Below are 13,677 nucleotides of genomic sequence, written 5' to 3' on the forward strand. Positions count from 1 at the left end.
AACATGGCTGGCTTCTCTCATCCTTCATGTGGTAGCTTGGATGTCATCCTAACTAAAAAGACCCCCTTCCCCTTATTCTCTTTTGTGGTGCCTGATCATTTCTTCCATGATGCTCATCATCATCAGTGGCTTTACATATTTGTTATATATATAGCAAATCAGAAAATCAGTTGCTTTATACATATATATCTAATGTTCTTTCATATTTAATATTTTATATACCACCAAGCTCTACTTTTTTCTCTATTTGAATATTTATATATTCAAATATATATATATATATTTGCACAGCAACTGATGAGTAAGGAATATGCATCATATTGGAAAACACAGAAATACATATACATATATATGTATTTACTTGTTTATAGCCCAAGTCTCCCAAAGGAATGGAAGTTCCATGTGGGAGGACTTGCTATCTTCCTCTTAATTTTCAGCACAGAGTGCTGATAGCTTGCTCAAGCAAATTTAATATTTGTTGATTGACCAGTTGGTATACATTTTACTCTGCCCCTTAGGTGCAGTCTTTCCACCGATATTCAAGATCTTGTCATCTTCCCTGGATAACAGTAATAGCCAGTTATCTTGTCTCCAGTCTCTTCCTATTTGAATCCAAATACAGAAAAAAATCATGCCCATGCTCCTGCTCAAAACTCTTCAATCGCTTCTCTTTGACTACAGAATAATTCAAAACTTCTTAACAGGAAATTGAAAATTTGATGCTAACACCACAACCTCCTATGTGCCAGCCATACCTCATTACCACTGTTGTCTAAACAAGCAGTATAATTTCATGTCCTGTGTCTCTTTGATGTTGTTCTGTCCTCAAGTTCTTTTCTCCCTCTCCTAAAGTTACTAATCATTCTTAAGAAATTACCTCTTCTGTAAAGTTTTTCCTGGCTCCACCCTCCAGAGAAAAGTTAGACATTCTCCTACTACAAGTTTCTACTGCATTTTGTCTATTTTATTTCATATCTATGGCATCGTATTACAGTTAGTTGTGCACTTTTCTCATCTCCCCAACCAGATTTGAGATTACAGAGGTGGCATACAATAGTTGCTTAATAAGTGATCAAATTTTGAACAGAGACAAAGTTGAGCTTGATGATATATAAAATGTTAAATATGAAAGAACATTAGATATCTTTAATGATTATTTTTTTTTTTTGAGACGGAGTTTCACTCTTGTCACCCAGGCAGGAGTGCAATGGCACGATCTCGGCTTACCACAGCCTCTGCCTCCTGGGTTCAAGCAATTCTCCTGCCTCAGCCTCCTCAATAGCTGGGGTCTTTAATGATTCTGATTTTTTTAATGGAAAATATTTTTGGTAGCCCATGGAAAATTCTTTTAATTTTGATTTTTGCCTACTCATTAAAAGCTGTTAACTTTAAAAAAAAAATCTACAGTGCCAAAAAGAGGAAAGGATCCATATAAAGATATTCTTGAATTCTTAAAATATTGACTCCTATTCAGCAATTATATCTTGTCATCTAAATTAAAACCCTGTCATACATTTATGATGTATATTTTACAAAACTGTTTGGTAGAAGGCAACAGGCAATGTTTCAAGGGTTCTACAAGGTCTTTATGATCTTTGATCTAGCATCTGACTTGTAGGACATAATATATCGGAAAAACCTAAAGATATGAATCAATAGTATCATTAATTTATTATTGTATTACATAGTGTTCTAGTATACTATTATAGCCAAATAAAATTATAAATAAAATTCAACAAGAAGAAAATTGAAAATAGTTACATAAATTAGGGAATCTCCATGTAATTGGAATATAAGTGAATAATCAAAGACATGAAAAACTATATTTACTATAAAATCCCAAATATATACATATGTGTATATGAGAAAAAAGGCATTAACCGTATAATTTCCAGATGATAAAATTAAGTTCAATTATAATTTTTTGTATTTTTCTATATTTTCAAGTTGATTTCTACCTCTGCTTCTAAACAATTATATGATCTAGGATGTGCATTAAGCTCACACACCTTCAATTTTAATATCTACAGATGCTACAAAAGTGTGGAACCCAGAAGTCTATGCTTCTACCTCAGTGGTTCTCAACCAGGGTAATTTTGCATACATATGTATCCCGTCTCTTCCCCCTGCCACCAACCATGAAAAACTTGGCAAATGTCTGAAGGTATTTTCCACTGTCATAACTGAAGGGAAGGAGCAACTGACATGGAGGATAGAAGCTAGTATGCTGCTGAGCACCCTACAATACACACAGCAGCCCCTACAACAAAGAATTATCTTCCAAAATGTCAATAGCATAGGTTTGAGAAAACGTGTTCTAATTACACCATCTTATAGGAGAGAAATTCTGAATAGGTAAAAGATCAGAACTTTAAACATGTTTTAATGCTATTGAACTTCAAATATTAATTGTTGGTTTCTAGACTTGCTCAGGTGATGGTTGGTGAAATTTATCTTCTAAAATATGAGAAAACATTTAGAAATTCTAGAACATCACCACTGATTTCAGCTGGCAAAAGTGCTTAATTTAATGTGGGCTTACTCATGTAAAATTAGTCTTCTACACCTTAAGCACCAGCCTCATTTTCTATTATCTCAGCAAAAGTAGTTTAAAAATCTGTTTTCACACTACCAAATGTGATGGTACATGCTTAGATGACATGACTTAGAAACCAAGGTGGGCTTATCTATAGGTCAGAGTCTATTTAGACAGTTGACCAATTATTTGGTTATTTTCTCTCACCCTGGGCTTGATTATTTCTTGGTTATTTTTTCCTAACACTAAGCCTGTCAGTGACCAAGTACATTATTGCAGTAATATGAGGATTAGATGATAGCATATTTATGTTGGAATTTCATTCCTAAAAGGGGCAGAGAAGATCCTAATATAAATGGTCATTAATTAAATGCAAAGATTAGGGAAAATCCACAGTTAAGAGTCTTCTTTTAAAAATTATTTTAAAAGCCAGAATTTTATGAGATTAAAGACAACCATATATAAAAGATTATGTTTGCTCATTTGTCTGTTTTCCTTTAACTGGAAAACAATGAAAAAAATCTGTTACTTATACTAACCTGAACTCTAGTTTGATATATGCCTTGAAAAAGAGATGGAGAGAAAAATATGCCTAGTCTTTTTTCTTTAAAGGCACAAAAATTTTAAAATAATTATTGTCACTAGGAATCCACAAGAAGTATAGATTCATCATGAAAGATTCTGTCACTCATCTTGGTTTCAGCAGAGATCTTGTCAGTTTCAAATATCTTGTTCTTCATTGCTTTCAGGTGTTGCCACACCCTATAGGTATGGTGACAGGAGGGCAAATTCACCTCAGATTGGAAATTCTAAGACGGAATTGCAAACATATCTCAGCAAGTGTCTCAGCTAAATAGGTCTTCTGAAAGTCCCTCAATAAATACCAAATGATTTTTTCTCATTGATCAGTTTAGACCTCAGTGGATCTCTGAGTGTGAGGGTCATAGAACGTTGCAGAAGAACCAAATAAACTTGTATATTATGTAAATAAGAGAGCTGTTGGACGAATGTAGAGATATGTGACCATCCTACCATCTGATCTTTAGATCACAGGCTTTCTCTAAAACTCCGGGTAGATACTTCCATTTCTTTCACTTATAGTTGATGGAATTTTAGCAAGCTCTAAAGCCTTCTACTAACAGTCAATCAACTCTTAAAGTGCCTCGTCATTCTTGTCAAATCAGCCTTAATGTATCTTGGCAGAAAATCCAATTGTTTCTATAATGATGGACTTAAAGATGTCCCAAGTTAATGCTGAGAAGGATTCTCTATTTCCTAAAAGAAAGACTGGTACATATGCTCTAACTTGATTTGATTGTTCAACCTTTAGTCTTTTGACAAAATAAATTTTGCTATGCAGTCTGATGTCACAGACAGACTGGACTTGCTGATCAGAAATCTGGCTTAGAATCACAGTTCCATCATTTAATAGTGGTGAATCCTTGGGAACATCACTTCACAATCTCAATCTCAGTTGCCCTCAAAAGATAAAACACCCAACTCAAAGGGCTATTGTTGGCATGAAATGGAACAATGTTGTGAAAGTGCTTTGTAAATTTCAAATCATCATACAAGTGTCATTTACATTATCATTTCTGCCTTTAAGAATAAATTGAACAGATATGCTGAGAAAATTAATCCAAAATTAGAAGTGGGAGAACACACATTATTGTGACCCTGTATATTAATATCACAACAGTGTATCTTTTCCCTCGTTTACAAATAATCCACATAGATAAACTGTGGAGGAAGAACCACTTCCTGCTACCCACGAAAAGTTACTGTCCTGTTTTCTCCTAACATAAAATATGTATCAAGGAGATGATCTAATAAACTTCTATTTTTAAGCAGATATAGAAAGGAAGAGAGTTCATAAACTAAAGGTGCACTATGAGAAGGGACTCTTGCCAAGAGAGAGATCACTGACTTAGAAAGTGGCTCCCAGTGTTCAGTAGTTGGGCTCGGGTAGACATTCTTGTTGAAACCTTGTTAGATGTAACAAGTGTAACTGAAATATGATTTGCCTGAACTGTTCTGGTTTCAAACTGTGTGCACAATGGTTTAAATGCTTTATGGACAGTTCTTGAACCTGATCATCCCACGTGATATTCTTCACATAGAAAAGTATATTTTGGATACAAACAAATAATGTTAAATAGACAGTTAGATTTTGACTGCTCAAAGTTAGGGATTGCTAGTATAATCAATGAAATATAAACTATGTTGCAAATTCTATCAGGATTGGGTTTCCTGAAGATAGAATCAAGGAATGGCCTGCTAGTGAATTTGCAACAGTGAATGCTGCCCCAGGATGCTCCACTGGGAATTCTGGTATAATGGGAAGGGTCTCAGTCAGCCTAGGTATAGATGGTCTTTAATTGAGTGTTGTCCTGTTACTGATTTCAGGAGAAAGTCTTTTGATAATATATTCTATTTGTTTGAATAAAAAGAGCAGGCTAATAGAATTGACCTCTTCCTTCTTCACTGCCAATAACTCTACTCTTAAAGCACAGATCATTCCAACCGTTTCTCTATATGTCAATTAATAACTGTGACTGAATCAGCTGTGTAGATTTACAGTAACTCTTATGAGTACTAATATTATCATGTCATATTAGAGTCTGCTTATATTTGCCCTATAGACCCAGCCTAATTTTGCTTTTCTAGAAAAAAAAAGGTATGACTAGAATAAATTTTAATGTATGTTTTGTAATTTCCTAAATATGCCATGGTATTTTGCACATTCTGTTCCCACTGCCTCCAACCCTTCCCTCCTTGCCTCTCAGGGGAAATCACCATCTTCCTCTCAGAGGGTACACAAATGCAAGCTAATCAACCTGGTCTCCCTAAGTTCTCCACTCCTCTCCCAGTTCAAATATAATTTTATGTATTCCACATCCTGTTCTTATATCATTTTGCATTTACCTCCACCAGCACTTACATTATCACCTTATAAATACTTGTTTATAGACTATTCACTGAGAGTGAAAAAGATATTATTAATCTATAGTAACTATAGGATAAAGTGTGAATCAGGTAAATGCCCACTAATTGTTTTCTGACTGCATAAGAGGTATGGAGAGTCAAGCATTGTGCTGTGATGTTTTAGCTCCCTGGCAGTTTAAAAGTCTCATAGGTTATTTATTTATCCATCTATTATTTCATTCAACTAATCGTTTGATAAGTACTCACAGTTGCTGTGTATCCACTGCAGTAGTATGGATAAATACTATGTATCTACAGACCTTGCATTATCTATATCCTTCTGTCTTATTTGTTTTTTGTTTGTTTTGAGACAAATTTTCACTCTGTCGCCAGGGCTGGAATGCAGTGGTGCAATCATAGCTCACTGCAGCCTCTATCTCCTGGGCTTAAGCAGTCCTCCTGTCTCAGCATCCCAAAGAGCTGGAATTACAGGCATGATACACCAGGTCTAGCCCACCTATCTTATTTGGAACAGTGATATCTTGAGTTTCTCACTGTAGTCTTCAGGCCAGATTTCTGCTCTGGTCCTCTGGGGTCTTACCTTAATGTCTTTAGAGGCCTTATTCCCCAAGAATAGGTCCTTGAATTTGGCTGACCTCACTATCAGTGTTAATTGAAGAAAGTTAATCTCTCAGGATCTCAGGTGTCACATCTGTAAAATGAGGATGATACATATTTCACAGGGTGGTCACAAGAAATATGTGTAATACACCTCGGAGGTGGAAATCACTAAATGTTAGTTTCATCTGGCTGCCTTCTCTCTCTCCACTCTAACCCCCTTCAATAGCTAAATGTTATGTAACCATGTTGGAGATAATCCTAATGGCCACTATAATTCTACCAGGCAGGAAAAAGGGAACATAGAAGTGGTGATTTCTAAAATACTCAAGTTACCAGTATTTGAAAGGTCTTATAATTCCAAATAGATCATTCATTCTTTTCTTTATTCATTCAAGACTATTCTCTGACATGTGACAGGCATTTTTCTAGTCTATGAGTATACAGCCATTAACAAGACAGATAATATTCTTTACCCTCATCAGACTTTCAGTCTAGCAGCTTTCAATTTATGAAGAGATCAAATGCTTCTAATCATGTAGAAAGTTAGGAAACAGTTTACTTTTTGCTAAGCATGACAGAAAGGGGTTTTCTTGTTTGTTTTGACATTTCCTAACTGAGATAGAGTTTTTATGTTGGGTTGGTTGCCAAAACACATTTTTAAAGGGTATCACAATGTCTTGTACATAGTGGCTGCTCAAAAACACATTTATTGAATGATTTGAATTAAGTTTTAAAGGGGCTTCTATTTATTTTAGACTTAAATTGCCTATGAAGACATAACAAGCCACAAAAGGCTTTAGAAATTATCATTGAATGTTGACTGAGAAACAAAGAATATGAATTTTATGCATCATGCCAGCTTTCCCACCTCCACTGGGAAAAATGGACAGGTTGGTTACCTAAATAAACAAAAATTTTTCACAGCTGATGACTTTAGGTATTTAATTATGAGATGAGAAGGAACTGCTTTTCCTACCAGAGAGGAACATGAATTGGTCTTACCCATTGGAATGATTTAGAAAGCATATGATACTAAGTTACACAAGAGAAATAGCAAAAAATATCCACCCACTGGGTACATGAGCATACTGAATATTCATCCCATTGAGCTTGCTGTCAAATTCCTCCTTTGCTTTTGTGAAGAGACCTGGGAGCCTTCCTTTTTTGTTCTATAAAGGAAATGAATTCTGTTGTAACTAGGATGGCTAATGGTGCTTCATTGAGTCTCTCTGCACTTAGGATGCATCTGTATTTCTGTGGGGAATGAGGCTCTCACTGCATCAGATGATGAAGAATATTCGTGCTCCAATACCCACATGGCATTGTACTCACCAAGGCAACACTAACTTTATTCTGTGCACTGGAATGATGGTGAAACTTGGGAGCTAGATGTGTATTTAGAATTTTGTGTTGTTTGATCACATCAATGAAAGGATATGCAATCAATCTCCTCCTAAGACAGTGAGTGGTATTGGCCATAACTCATTACTCCATCAAGGATTTGGCATTTCAATCGATGGGAAATGATGTGTGATCATTCTAATTTATTATACATCATTTCCCATCAATCGACGAACTAAAGCCTTGACGTAATAAGTGCTTACAGACACTGTCAATCATTCTTGGTCCAAATACCTTCCAGTGCTGCCATTTGGGATATCTTCAAATAGTCATGAAAATGGAATGTGTCCTCAAATTGCAAATGTGGTGATTTTATTCAGCAGAAAACTTTGAGATGACCTCTTACTGGGGGATTCCATCAGCAATTGCTTAAGCATTGGACCACCCCCCAATCTAAATGAGATGAAATAGATGGGTATTTTCATTAGCCATGATTTTCCTCCCAACGTGTTCAAAGATGGTGGTGTTACCAGAATCATAAAGGTACACTTCTGTCTTTGAAAAATGCCAATCTTTTCTATCTGCCTCACGTCAAAAAATTTACTATTCCCTGAGTGCATTTTGGAATAATGTCAAAATACATTGATTTTTCTGCCTTTTGTCACTATGGAGAATGGTATCGCAAGAGAGCAGATCACCAAATAGTATCAACATAGCAGAGCTCATAAATTACCAGTACTTTTAAATAAGTTCCCTCAGCTGTTGTTCCTGCCTATACTGAAGCATTGGATGAGAACTGTCTGGTTTGATTAGTTCTATTTGTTTGAAGTTTGACTCTCATGAAAATCAAATAAGAAAAAAAAATTCTCAGGTGCGTATACTAAAGCAATAGTGTGCACAACTCATAATTTTGCACATCCATACTGCATGTGGTTTTCATGGTAACTCCAAAAACTCCCTGCTGCTTCACAGGAGCATTTCTGGTAGATTTGAAAACATGTCATGACATTTTCAATTTTTACTTTCTGATATTTTTCAGGAGCAAAACCATATTTCCATGAGAATTTGCATGTATAGTAGGAGGAGAATTTTATTTTTACCAGCAGCAAAAGGAACATTTTCTGAAGAAAGGAGGGTGATGTACCCTCCATAACTGACACACATAGCAACACTTTTGTGAGGACAGAAGGAAAAATACTCCATTTTTGCTGGAAAAACATTACTTACTTTGCCTTTGACTATTTCTCCTAAATCTGTGGAAAATAACAAGTAAAGTCCGACTACAGAGGACTTTTCATTCTTAATAAACTTTTTTTAAAAGGAGAGAAAAGAAATAAACTTTACATGGGTTTTTTCCTACCAGAAGCATTTGTGGAATCAGCTTTTCTTTTTCTTTTGCAGAATCCAGCTGTGGAAGTCTGATCATTTCGGAGGAGGAAGTCTAGCACAATGTTTTGCATGCCATGTGTGGATATGATCTAGAAGTCAGTTCAAGGACTGCAACTTATCCACAAAAAAGTTTGCTCCCATCCTGTTCAAAGACCCACTGCTCTGGTGATTAGAAATGACATACTAATACAATGGATTTTAATAGAATCTTTCTCGATGGATTTCAAGGCATTCGTTAGCTCATTCGATCCTCATGATTTGCCTTACCCAATCACTTTCTAATCTTGGTGGGGGAAATGCCCTCTTCACTCCTCCGAGCACCAGCCTTTCCTCGTTGCTTCCTCGTCAGCAATCAGTGAGTCTTGGCAGCACCAGGGCTTACTGGGGAGCCAGCTGGCTCCTTCAGCTCTTCATATGCTCTGGGGCTTATCCAGGCTAATGGAGTATCACAGTTCATTATGCACCTTCCTCCTCTACCCCCTGTGAGGAAGCTCCAGTGAATACCAAGTTTGGGGCAAGAGGCATCATTGCTGAGGAAGCTGCCAAAAAAAGCTGCTGCCAGTATCCCATGGAGCAGCTAAGAAATATCAATATTTGTAAAAAAAAAAAAAAAATGCCTTGACCTCAGAAGAAGGCTAGACAAGATCCAAGCATGCAGAAAAATGAATGTCATCTCCAAATCCTACCTTGACCTGTATTTGTAGGGCAGCAGCCACTATGTCGTTAAACTCTTGTGCTATGCCAAGCCCTTTACATGTATCAGCTTATTTAGATCTGAAAATGAGCCTAGGAAATTGTTACTTTTATTGCCTCCACTTTTTTAGGTGAGAAAACAAACAGGGACTTAGGAAAAATATCTTGCCTAAAGTCACAAAGCATGTGAAAGTGCTGGCATTCCAACCCTAATCTCAATAGTCCATCTTTTCACCTGCCATATAGTACAGACTTTAAGGAAGGAAAGTTATATTCAATTCAAAGACAAAAAGGAAGGCAAATCAAGGAGGGCTTTGTTGTGTGAGGAAAGGGAAATAGAAAAAGAACAGGAAAGAGAAAATGGCAGGCATCCAAAGGATTAAGACATGAGTCCAAATCTGGTACAGGAGTATAAAAATATAAACTGAAAAATCAGAAGGGCATCCTTATGATAATTAGGACATCTCTTTTCTTGAAAACATTTGTATCTGGAGAAGAAAAGCTTCCAATACTCAAAAACCTTATTTTCAGAGGGAAAAATGATTACCAAAAAAAAAAGGATTTTTTTTTTCAAAAAGCTGATGCATAATCAATCATGGCACATGTCACTCGAAGAAATGAGGCCCCTGCTTTGGAACCCTCACTAAAGGAAGAAACAATGCCTAGAGTGAGTGTGCACATTTGAGATTTAAGTTTGACATGATTTGAAAAGCTTGAGTAATAAACTCCTGAAAAATGGGGTTTGGTAATGAGCAAGTCTTTAACTATATAGACATGTTGCCAGGTACCACTTTAATAAACTATTACAAATGATCGATGCAAAGGTGTTTCCAACAGCTGTTTATGCAATGTGGCTGGAAGAATTCTTCCATAAAGAAGCTGTTAGTGGGAAAATTGGCTATGCATGGCTGTGATGTCAAATCCATACAAAACAAACTTTTTCCTGTCAATCAACAATCTTGCCATAAATTAATCCATTTATAACAAGCCTTTTTTGAATTGACAGCCTTGATGTGAAGGGGGAAAAAAGGACTTTTAAAGGAAAGTGAACTCAGAGTGGCTTTTTGCAACTCTTTAACACATGGGGAGAAGTGGCAAAGCCTCGTAATTTTCAATTTATGTTGAAAATGGTTGGCAGCAGCTCCAAACACCAAGGTATCTTTCCAAGAGCTGCTGAATACAACAAAGCCATGGTGATTGCTTAGGTTTGGCTCACAGAGGTTAAGCATGACCTGCCCACATCCAATGATGGAAACAAATGCTGGCACATTTCCCTTGACTGTCCGAGGCACAAAGATCAAATCCAGGTGTAGTTGTAATGTATACACACTCTTGTTTGCTTTTGACATAAGGAAGTATTGGTGACACCAAAACTTCATGCAGGTGACTATGTCTGTGGGATCAGTAGTGCCATAGCAGATCCCTGCTGTCACATTCTGTGTCCTGGTCCTTGATCTTACTTTCTATACATGCTGTTTTTAAGCCCAGTTATCTCTGGTTTCCAATGTCACTTCCCAACAAGTTCAATTCATAAAAACCACAGGGTTGTAAAGAATGTCAACATGACATTAGGTGTGTGCTTTTATGTCTTAGGTAAAATAATACCTAAGGCAAAAGTTGTGTTCTCAGAGATGGCGAGAGATGAGATGACATAATCCTTTCAGGGATCCCTAACCTGACATTCCTAGCTCTGCTGAATTTTTTTACCTTCATGCAGTAAGATGACTCCTTCTATCACCACTATAGGCAAAGAGAATTTGGCTACTTTTACTGCCTACATTCAACATGCTGCTTCTTCTGGCTAAATAACATCTATTTCTGTAACCAAGTTTCTGTCTCCAAAACTCTTTTAGTACATGTAACATCCCTGCCGTCTTCAATCCTCTCTTCACCTCTCCACTCAGTCGCTCTGACCAGAAAGTATGATTATGGCTTATGGCATGAACAAATCGCCATAAGCAAAGACGAAAGCCAAAAATGATTTGATATACCAACATAATTCTTGCAATGTATTAGAAGGGTTTGTTTGCTTTCCTGCACTGGATGAAAATGGCTACTCTATATTCCCCACAATTTATTGAGTTGGCCCTTGAAGAGAGAAGCTCCATCTTGGACCCTCACTAATGCTTTTCTTTTCACAGATGCCTTGCTGAGCTCTGCTAAGGAAGATTATTCTGAGACTCCTCTGTTCCTGCTCTGCCCCTTTACATGCTTGCTGAATTGCCCATGCTATTGTGCCTTTGCATAGTACATCTTCCCTGCCAGATCACACCCAGACACAGGCAACCAGTACCTAGGCCTTCCTGTTCCCCGGGTGCCTTATTGATCCCACTGCATTTCAGTCACTTTGCTTCCTCTGTATGTTCATTTCTATTTAAATGTCTCTATCTACCCTAAGAAATTCTTCTAAAGGCCTTCCTCGGCATTCATGTTTCAATACAATGATAGCTAGTCCCACAGTGCTACCAAAGGTCAAATGCTTGTATATTCAGAGACAATTAAAGCCCTAACATTCAAAGCAGATAAAGCTGTATTTATTTGTAAGAACTGCAACTGTACAAAATGTGCAGAATATTTTAAGTACTCAATGTTGAGTTGTAATAACATGTTCCTCCTTGGTATCTCAGTTGTTTTTCTGAGGTTATCATCCAAACAAATGTATTCGTGTCATCCTGTGTGAAGTGAAATGTAACCTACCTTCCTCCCTCCCTTTCTTCCTTCCTCCCTTCAGTACTCACTGTGCTTATCATGTGTAGGCACAAGGAGGCCAAGCCATCCCGCTCAAACCCAGATATTCCCGGTTATTGCACTCCAGTGAGGTTCCGACGGCAGGATGAAGGCGAAACAGCAAGTTACCAGCAAAATGTATCTTGCGCTTCTCCACAAGTATTTATGAAGGGCGAGGTACTTGTTCTAAGTCGAGGGTTCCATCGGTGTCAAATAAATATAAAACAAGGCAAAAATCTTGGGGGCAAATAGATACAAGCAATCACTCCACATTTATTTCTACATTTTATTTTCCTGACTCTAAACTGATTCAGATAATGGGAAGATGAAGACAAAGAAAGGATGACTGAAAGGGAACCCTGAGACAGGAAATTGGAAAGATGGGACTAAATTATGTGAAGATCAGAGGTTTCTTCAGAGTGATGGAGTTGGAATGGTACTACCCCCAAAATATAGCACCTTGGCATTTGAGAAAACAGCAGAAGCCACTCTCATGATCCCCTTGACCTCTTTTCCTGAAGCAGGTGATAAAGCCTAGGAAGGTCACTTCTCCTGCTCCTTTCCCGTGATGCAGTAAATAAGACCCTCATTCAAGAGGTACCCACCCTATACCTGCAGGAAAAGAACATCCTTATTTCTGAAGACAGGGGGATACAGAGAAGAATCAAATAGGCTTTGCTAAGTTTGCCCTATTTTATTACCACTTCTCTAACATACCCACTCTGTCCAATCATGCCTTTGCATGACTACATACTTCTTCATCAAACCTAAGGATAAAAATAGTTTTCTCTGTTTCTTTGTATCCTCATTCCTGAAGGCTCCCATGTTATGTAAAGCTTATTAAATAAAGTGTGTGCTTTTCTCTTGTTAATCTAGTTTTCATTATGGGGTTACCCATGAACCTAGCGATGGGTGAGAAAGCTATTTTCTTGTTCCTTGCAAGGGCCTCCTACTTTCTGTCTTCCCTGCCATCTTTTATTTTGGATGCTTCATTAACACCCAGCCATGAGCAGAATCTCTGCAGGAAGCCCAACAATCCAAAACAGGCCAAGTTTACCATTTGTAGCTATCTAAGACTTCCCTCCAAATCCCCGAAAAATTGAGAGCTGGTTGCCCACATGGATAGATCAATTGTTATCCTCAAAAATCCATGTATAATGAAGAATAACAAATCCTAGGCAATTACACAGCTCCACTGCTCTCAAGCATTTCACTTTACCATTACCACCAGAGTCCTTCAATAGAGGCAAGGGGTTCCTTTTGCCTGCCTGCATTGTTTCTTAATTTTGCATACCCTATTCAATTAAACAAGGATGGGCTAGCAGAATCTGACACCAACTTTCTTGAACTGGTTATTATTTGAGAACAATGCTTCTCCCAAAAAAGAAATTTAGAGAAAACCCGAGATGACCCAAAAGCTTAGGTGAACATTTTTGCTTTGGCTC

The 13,677-nt window shown here is 37.3% G+C and overlaps 2 long non-coding RNA genes across 2 annotated transcripts in view; both read right to left on the reverse strand.

The window, feature by feature from the left end:
* Positions 1–13,677, reverse strand: part of LOC118143011 (uncharacterized) — a 337,708-nt gene that overhangs the window by 266,795 nt on the left and 57,236 nt on the right. The gene's annotated exons all lie outside the window — the stretch shown is intronic.
* The window catches only part of LOC144577039 (uncharacterized), a 39,373-nt gene that overhangs the window by 19,351 nt on the left and 6,345 nt on the right, over positions 1–13,677 (reverse strand). The window contains exon 2 of the long non-coding RNA XR_013520240.1: positions 6,063–6,173. This is a non-coding gene — a long non-coding RNA (uncharacterized LOC144577039). The remainder of the gene's footprint in view (positions 1–6,062; positions 6,174–13,677) is intronic.

This window comes from Callithrix jacchus, chromosome 7 (assembly GCF_049354715.1).
Source record: "Callithrix jacchus isolate 240 chromosome 7, calJac240_pri, whole genome shotgun sequence".
Lineage (NCBI taxonomy): Eukaryota > Metazoa > Chordata > Mammalia > Primates > Cebidae > Callithrix > Callithrix jacchus.